This window comes from Pelmatolapia mariae, linkage group LG2 (assembly GCF_036321145.2).
Source record: "Pelmatolapia mariae isolate MD_Pm_ZW linkage group LG2, Pm_UMD_F_2, whole genome shotgun sequence".
NCBI classification, from domain to species: domain Eukaryota; kingdom Metazoa; phylum Chordata; class Actinopteri; order Cichliformes; family Cichlidae; genus Pelmatolapia; species Pelmatolapia mariae.
Genome location: NC_086228.1, coordinates 23,055,310 through 23,063,002, shown reverse-complemented (window position 1 = coordinate 23,063,002; position 7,693 = coordinate 23,055,310). Strand labels below are relative to the sequence as shown.

The 7,693-nt window shown below is 38.9% G+C and overlaps 1 long non-coding RNA gene across 3 annotated transcripts in view; it reads right to left on the bottom strand.

Annotated features, from left to right (window-relative positions):
- Positions 1–1,756: 1,756 nt before the first annotated feature.
- The window catches only part of LOC134642930 (uncharacterized), an 84,763-nt gene continuing 78,826 nt past the window's right edge, over positions 1,757–7,693 (bottom strand). For 2 of the 3 annotated variants that reach the window (XR_010096336.1, XR_010096334.1), the window contains exon 5: positions 1,757–3,389. This is a non-coding gene — a long non-coding RNA (uncharacterized LOC134642930). The remainder of the gene's footprint in view (positions 3,390–7,693) is intronic. The other variant, XR_010096335.1, reaches the window with a different exon arrangement.

Below are 7,693 nucleotides of genomic sequence, written 5' to 3'. Positions count from 1 at the left end.
TTGCACCAATGTTTACAGAATAAGGTTTTTATACTGCAGTGACAGCAAGGCCGCATCTCTTCATTATGCACTTGGCCTCTCTTCTTATCTGCACCCCTGGAGCTGCTTATCTTACCAGGTCTGTAAAGGTCCAAATGACCTACCGCAAATATGCAAATATGTGAATCTATACGTACGTGAGAATAAAATAGTAGAAATGTGATACAGAGTGGCCAGAGGCTCGGCTGCACGAGGGGGGCAACAGTGGGTGGGGGAGGAGGGTGAAGTGAGCTGTGTGGATACTTGGAGTGGTGTGACAGACTCCCCAGCCTCCTGGTAGGATTTGTTGGAATGTGAGAGAGGAGGATTTTAGCACCAGGCGAGCCACGCCAGAGTGCTGCAGACTTCATGCCATCTGTCTCAGCCTCCATCTTCTCTTTGCCAAACTCATCAGACCTTTATTTCCTCTCCCTCTTTCTCCTTCTCATCCCTGTTCACAAGAGTAGCGGACATACTGAGATCTGCTAATGTATTGGAGGGAAAAAATGGTCCAGCTTTATAAAAAGATTCAAAATCTCAATTGATTAATATGTATTCTTGGAGCTTATTGTCCAGCAGCCCCGACGAAGATAAAAATGTGTGTTTTATAGTCCTGCCATTTGTTACTTGACCAACAGGGAAAGAGAGAGAGTTATTCATACCATAGATGATATGGTGCTCAGTTAATAATAAAATGTGTTTCAAGTGACCGCCAAAAAGTTTACTTGTTTAATGCTCTTTTATAAACAAGCTCTTACCTTTGAAAAAACAGTTGGAACAATGTACACATATTGTGTTATAATATGATTAAAAGGTATGCTATAAATATTAAATCTTTGTGTTGACGTAATTATTTTCTCTATGACTAAACTCAGGACTTTTTAATGATGCACTTTACACAATCAAACTGTGGATTACAGATTTGAAGTTCCTTACACACCTTCAAGTTCATAAAAATGTAGCAGAACCTTCACTATATACTACCAAATTACTTCAATGTATAGACACATATATTGTTGGGCTTTGATTAAATCAAAAGCAGACTTATATTTCAAATGATGGTGTGACTCTGTGATGTTTGGGTGGGACTGATCTCTCACCCTGTCTCCGCATGTGGGCGGCTAGGGAGGAGGCTGAAGGAGATCACAGGGAGGAGCTGTACCAGCTCGATGTCCTTAACCTGTTCTGAGAAGGGCAACGGAGGGTGGAGGGACTGGAAAGGAAATGCACCCTTCGACCGAAATGGAACACCAGGTGGCAGGAAGGGGGCAGGAGGCCTTTGAAGCTGACCCTTGGTCTCTGCGCTGGGATGGCCTCAACACTCGATTCAGCCAGAGATGGCAGGGAGGGGAGCCAGGTGCCCCCAGAGGGCCTTTAGACCACACAGATCTATTATGGCCGAGGCGGAGAGATTAGGCTGGGGCTCAGCCCCATTGCTCCCAGTCATATCACTGTGAAGACAGCCAGAGTCAAGTAACTGCATCCTAACAAGCAGAAACATACTGAGTAACGTCTTGTATCATCATCAAAACTGTGTGTTTTAGGAAGATTTTCCACTGTGAAATTCTGTCAAATCAGTATGTAAAACGCTGCATAATTGGCACGTGTGCACACCTGATAAATGGAATAAATGTAGATCAGCAAAAAGCTTTTGGAAATGACAGAGTACATGTTGAAAGCAATAAAGACAGAAACGAGTTATTTCAGCATGTTAATACATATTTATTTATTTTTCACTGAATATAAACAGAGATGAATGACTTGGGGAAAAAATGTACTCTAGAAAGTGTAGAGAAGAAAGGATCAATCAAAATCAGAAAATGAAATACACAAGATTCAATCATACTACATAACAGGAAGATTGAAGAATGATCAAAGAGGTATACAAACACAACAATATCACAAAAGAAGAAAATTAAATCAGCAGATGTTTGTGTGCAGGAGTACACATGTTATTGTGACAAACTGCTAAGTGATCCAGTAAATTGCAGGCATTATATTGAATTTGCCAGAAGGAAAATATCAGCAAATACTAAACAGCAGTTGTGTGATTTGGGATACTTTTGCCATTAAAACACAGATGTAAAACATCCAGTGATGAAGCTGCAGCAGTTTATAAAGAGATAAGCTTGCATGTCTATGAATCAGGCATCCCATTCATAGTGTTCAGCTAGGACAACACTAGGAATGCGCAGGCTGCTTTGTATTTTGGCCAGCTTTGGAGGAGGTGAGTGCTATCAGTGTCTACATGCTCATCCCTCTGTATTTCTATGTTTACTGCACACAACACACAAGCAAACACACATTTCCACGCACACTTACACTCACAAACAGAAACTCAAATCCTGATCCTCACCCACCCCCCTATGCTTCCCTCCTCGGGTGAGGAAATGACACTCAGCGAGGATGGCTGGGAGAAATGAAGACATGTCTGATTTCCTCAGTAGCCAATGGTGTTTCTGCTCTCTGTACTCTCTGCCCTCTGATAGGTCTTTGTAACTCTCTTCATCTCAAGGCCCATGTCATTCCTTCTAATCTCCTTCCCAAACACAAACGGGCCAATCCTGAGACACGGCTCAGGGGCTAGGGAGGGATGACGCAGCTGAGGCATGGAAAGAGTGAGGGATGTTGTTCAGGAGGAGAGAGAGGTGCATCAGAAGCTGATGGTGGTGTGAGAAGGAGCCAATGTGTTATTATTAATAAAGCATTAAAAAAAAAAAACGTGAGCACATCAAAGCATACAGGGGCTATGCTATCATACATGAAAGTAACGCACTATGGCTTAATGTTTCCTAAGGCATGTTATGGTGACGCCGCTTTGATTTGAAATGCATTGTGTGGAAAATGGATTTACAGGAGTGGAGGGAGAAAGCTTGGTGTGGGTTCAGACCATAATTTAAAACCTGACCTCATAGGCTCTTCAAAGTCTCTGTGAGCGTGGATATTTAGGATGTCCTTACAGTATGTGTGAGAGACCTAAATCACAGCCTTGCAAACAACAAATAAACACATATATACATAAGAGCGGGATGAGGAGAACACCTGCAAAAACAGAAAATGAAAATTTTAAAAACTCTAATATACACACGATGTTCACTAAAAATACTTGGAACTAATTTTTCAATTTGCTTTATTCTTTCTTTTTTGAGCAATTGGTGTCGCACCTGATTGAACTGTGTTCCTTTGCTGTTCAAGGCCTGCAGGAAGTCAGAGTTTTTTTTTTTCATTGCTCCACCATGGCTAGGTAATTATCCTAATCTACCCTCCTCCCGTGTTCCAGCGCCAATGCCATACTGGCTCAGACCACCTCTGTGGCTTCATTATCGGTGCTAGGACTCACTAATGGCTTTAGAGCATCACTGTGCAGGCTGCTAGAGAAGAGAAACCAGGGTAAAGGGGAACGAAGAAGACGCAGGAGGAGGAGAACAGAGAAAAGAGGGAAGGAAAAAATGAGATACTGAAGAGCAATGGTTGCCCTGAAGGTTAACATCTCAATCATGAGTGACAATGCTCACTATAGTCCAAATGCTTCGTCATCTTAAAGTCATATTTTACTGACTGAGGATGAAGCTAAAGGGCATAACACCGTCAAAAAAAGAGGAAGTCGGGAGATCGTCCGTACTCTCCACGCAGCACTGTGTGTATTTGACGTGGAAGGTCGCTGTGTCTACGTGTCCATCTGATACAAACACCCACCTTGCATTTTTGAAAGAGCTAAAACCTCATAACATACAGAAGGAATGGGGGTGGGAATACAGTTTCACGTTTTTTTTTTTGTTTTTTTGTTTTTTTCTGACAAATGACACCCTGACAGTTGGAAAAAAATGTTGGGGTCCCTGAACAGATTTCTCAGTTATAAAAATAAAATGTGTTGGATTAGACAAAGACAGACATCTTACATTCTACTTTTGAACCCCAATGAGAGCCACCCCACCCCCACTCCGTCTGTGCCATGATTGTTGTTGTTGGGTTTTTTTTTCCCTCTCTAGAAATGTCATATATTAAAGATTCTATATGGCACAAACAGAAACTGATTTCTTCCATGTGTACACAACATATAGGATGACAGATTGAGATGGTGTAAAATGTCTGCGCATTACTCTAAATAGGCACGAAAGCTTTAAGCATTCTTTATAAACCTAGTAGGGGGGCCTTTTAGTCCAGTCAATCTATTTCAAAAGAGGGCCCAAGAATTTTCAGTAGTAAGATTTTTAAATACTTTTTATTTTTTCTAATAACCTTCTGCCACACATAGTCAAAATACCTTAAAGTGCCTTAGTAAAACTTGTTTTTTTGAGGTCAAAAGCAAGTTTGACATTTTAGAGTGATGTGGTATGGTAACAAAGTATTTACCTTAGAGGGTCTATGTACACCGATCCACTTATTCAATAATATTTTCAATAAACATATATTTAGAAATGTCCAACCCTTACATTTTTGCCAGATTTTCCTGTTTGCAACACCTTGCTTCTATTGGTGTACTTACATTTAAATTAGGTATAAAATGTCCCTTATAGCCACTGTGTTATTTTAGAAATATTAATAAGAAAAAATTAATAAATGCACTTGTATTGATTACATTTATTAAATTTCTTTAGTTTTCAAATGATTGACACCAACCCACTCTTGCTTTACAATGGTTTGAATCACCCTTTCCCACTCCAACACTCTTAGCTCTCAACAGTAGTACATTATGCAGGTACAATGATTGAGTGGGAATCTGACCATCTGTGGTTGGCCACTCACCTCCAGTAAGTTGTTTAAAGAAAGGAAATATTGCATATTTATACCATATAACACAAAATAAAACATTTAATATCATGTAAAAATACTGTTTGCTCTGAACTTGATATTTAAAGTAAATTAGACCATTAGGGGCTTATTATAGGTAAGTTTAAGGATGCCTGGACCATAGCATCTCGAGGTAGTGTGTACGCTGAAAAACAAGAATCCATTTAATCATTTATGTATCTATAACATTTATCAACATGTATATCTGAAGTATCCAAGAACCATTTAATAATTTATATACTAACGACAACTATTACCATGTAAACAGTAGTAATACATTAAAAGTACATAACTTCAACTTACAAGATTAATACATCCACTAATCTTATGAGGGTCTTTTGAGTGTTAATCTGGATCCTATCTAAAGAAAACAAAAGTAAATTAAGTGTAAAAATGATTTTGTTCTCTTAACTTAAACTTTGCACTCTTCTTTAAGGCTCCCGCTTTATTTCATGAGTAAGTATGCAAAGTGGCGGCAACACAGTGCGTGATCTGCTTCCAGACAAGGTACAAGTATACCAACCAAAGAAATCTTAAGGCACAGACATGACACTGAAAGAAACCTAAGTTGGAGTATGTAGAAAAATTCCCCAAGAGCAAAGATGGTGGTAGAAGTACAACTTCTAGGGGGAAGAGAAAAAAAAACTTTTGAAAAGGTTATGGAGAAAGTCAGCAAAATTTGAGCTTTTTTGGCAGATTTCATTCATGATTTCATATATGAAGTTTTTAGAATCTACTGCTGATTGAAATTAAAGCGTGGGTTCAAACAAAGGGCTTGAAAGAAATACACCCAGCCCTTAACCTTCCCTTCTCTACACTCTACCCTTGTGCCCTGACAGGTGCTTTGTCCCTGCTCTTGACACTGAGAATCTTGAATAGCTGTCCCTTCTAAAAGGAAATATTTGAAAAGGCATTTACTTTCCAGATAATTATAAATTAGGTGTTCATGAGCTAATGTCTTAAGATTACTAATTGGGCCAGAAAAGCAATATCATGCTTACCACTAATGATTCCAGGTCTCGATCTCTATGTTCCATATTTGCTCACTTATGTTTTTCTTTGGGGTTTTTCTTTTTTTTTTTGCTCTTTTTTTCCTTCACGAGACAAAGACCTGTGAGCCAAGATCATAACAATCATATTTTATAGATGCCTTTCTGCTATTTACAGAAAATATGGAGGTTGGAAAGATAGTTATGGTAAATGGACTGGTTCTTATATAGTGGTTTTCTACTCTACCTGAGCACTCAAAGCACTTTATACAACTTGCCTTATTTACCCATTCACACAAGCACTTTTTTCTCTTCTTTTTCTACATAAGAGCTTTCTATCTAACATGACACACATCCGTACTCTGATGGGGGTTAGTATCTTGCCCAAGGATATGTGAGATGTAGACTGGAGAAGCCAGGGATTGAAGGCTGTAAGCCAAAACAGGTCAGAAAGCATATTGTTGTGTTCCTGCACTTTTATATAAAGTAACACACATCACTCTCTATGGGCAATGAGATGAAGTAGAGATATTAGAAATATTTCAAATATTTCAATTTTGAACTTGTTAAATACCTCTATTTGACTGAAGTCAGTGATCAATCATTTGAACAAAACTCTCAAGGTTTTGTTTTGCATACTAAGCTGAGTCAGTATTTGTTAACCAAACTGGAGGCTTCCACTGTTGCAGCCAGTAGAGCGGTATGTTGAGAAAGGTTTTACATGCCTTTTTCTGCACTTATCATTAGACCATTCATCCCTTTGTCCTTTTTTTTTTTTGGTTGTTTATAGATTGCCTCCCTGCCATGGAGAATACATCAAGTAAGGTGGCTGGCTGCAAAGACCTTCTCTAGGTCTGTCCATCATCATATTTCGTAAGGAGACAGGTTGTGGGAGAACTATAGGATGAAATTAATCTGTATCTAAGGGTTCTATTTCCCAAGCCTGTTGCCCACACTGATGAGCTCTTGAAAACTGGCAAATTTAGGAGAGAGAAGAAGACAACTTTTCTGAGAAATTTCTTTGCCAGCTTCCATTCCCTCTTTAAATTCCACAGGGACTGAAAGCATCACGTTGGACCTCTGAGAGTAAGAGGGCTTCTGTTTTGGCTCTAGTTGGGTTTGAAAGATCAAAACTGGTTTGTTGAGAAGATTCATTAATTTTCTTCACATGCGAATTTCACTGTATTCTGCCATGTGTTATATTAACAAGGATCAGGCAAGATGGGGCACTTGTTAGATTGTGTGAAACCACAAAACATATGAAATCTCCTGGGCACAGGGTGGTGGAGTAGGCTATTAGGTAGCAGGCAAGTAGAGTATTCATGACTGGCAGAGTGGGAGCAATAACTCTGACTATTTAAGAAAGACATGGCACTCAAAATCCTGAAAAGGATAGGAGAAATACTATCCTTTAAGGCAGAAAGACCCAAGACCCAATCAGCTGATGAACCATAACAAAACACCATCCTGTTTCCACTGACAGACGTACAATTGAAGTTGACAATTTTAACAGTGTGGTGGAAAACATATCTACCTTTTGTTGTAGTAAAGTAGATAACAGAAATCCAGCTAGACAACCAACACTGTCATCTAAAGCAGGTTAACAATTAACACGTGCCCTCAAGAAATGCTTAAAACTGTAATATAAAAAGAAAATAATAAAAAGCACCAAAAACTAGTTTAAGAATTTATCTGGATTCAAATCTGAAAAGTTAAGTGCACAAAAAGTGAGTTGCAGCTTCTAAAAAAGCAATTTTGAGGATGGTGTGTGTATACGAGTGTGTGTTTTTACATTTAAACACATCACAACTTATTTTCATACAATAATGTCCTCCAGCACAATGAACTTGCACCCTAAGCTGCTGTTAATAAAAAAGCAATTCAACTGATAATTT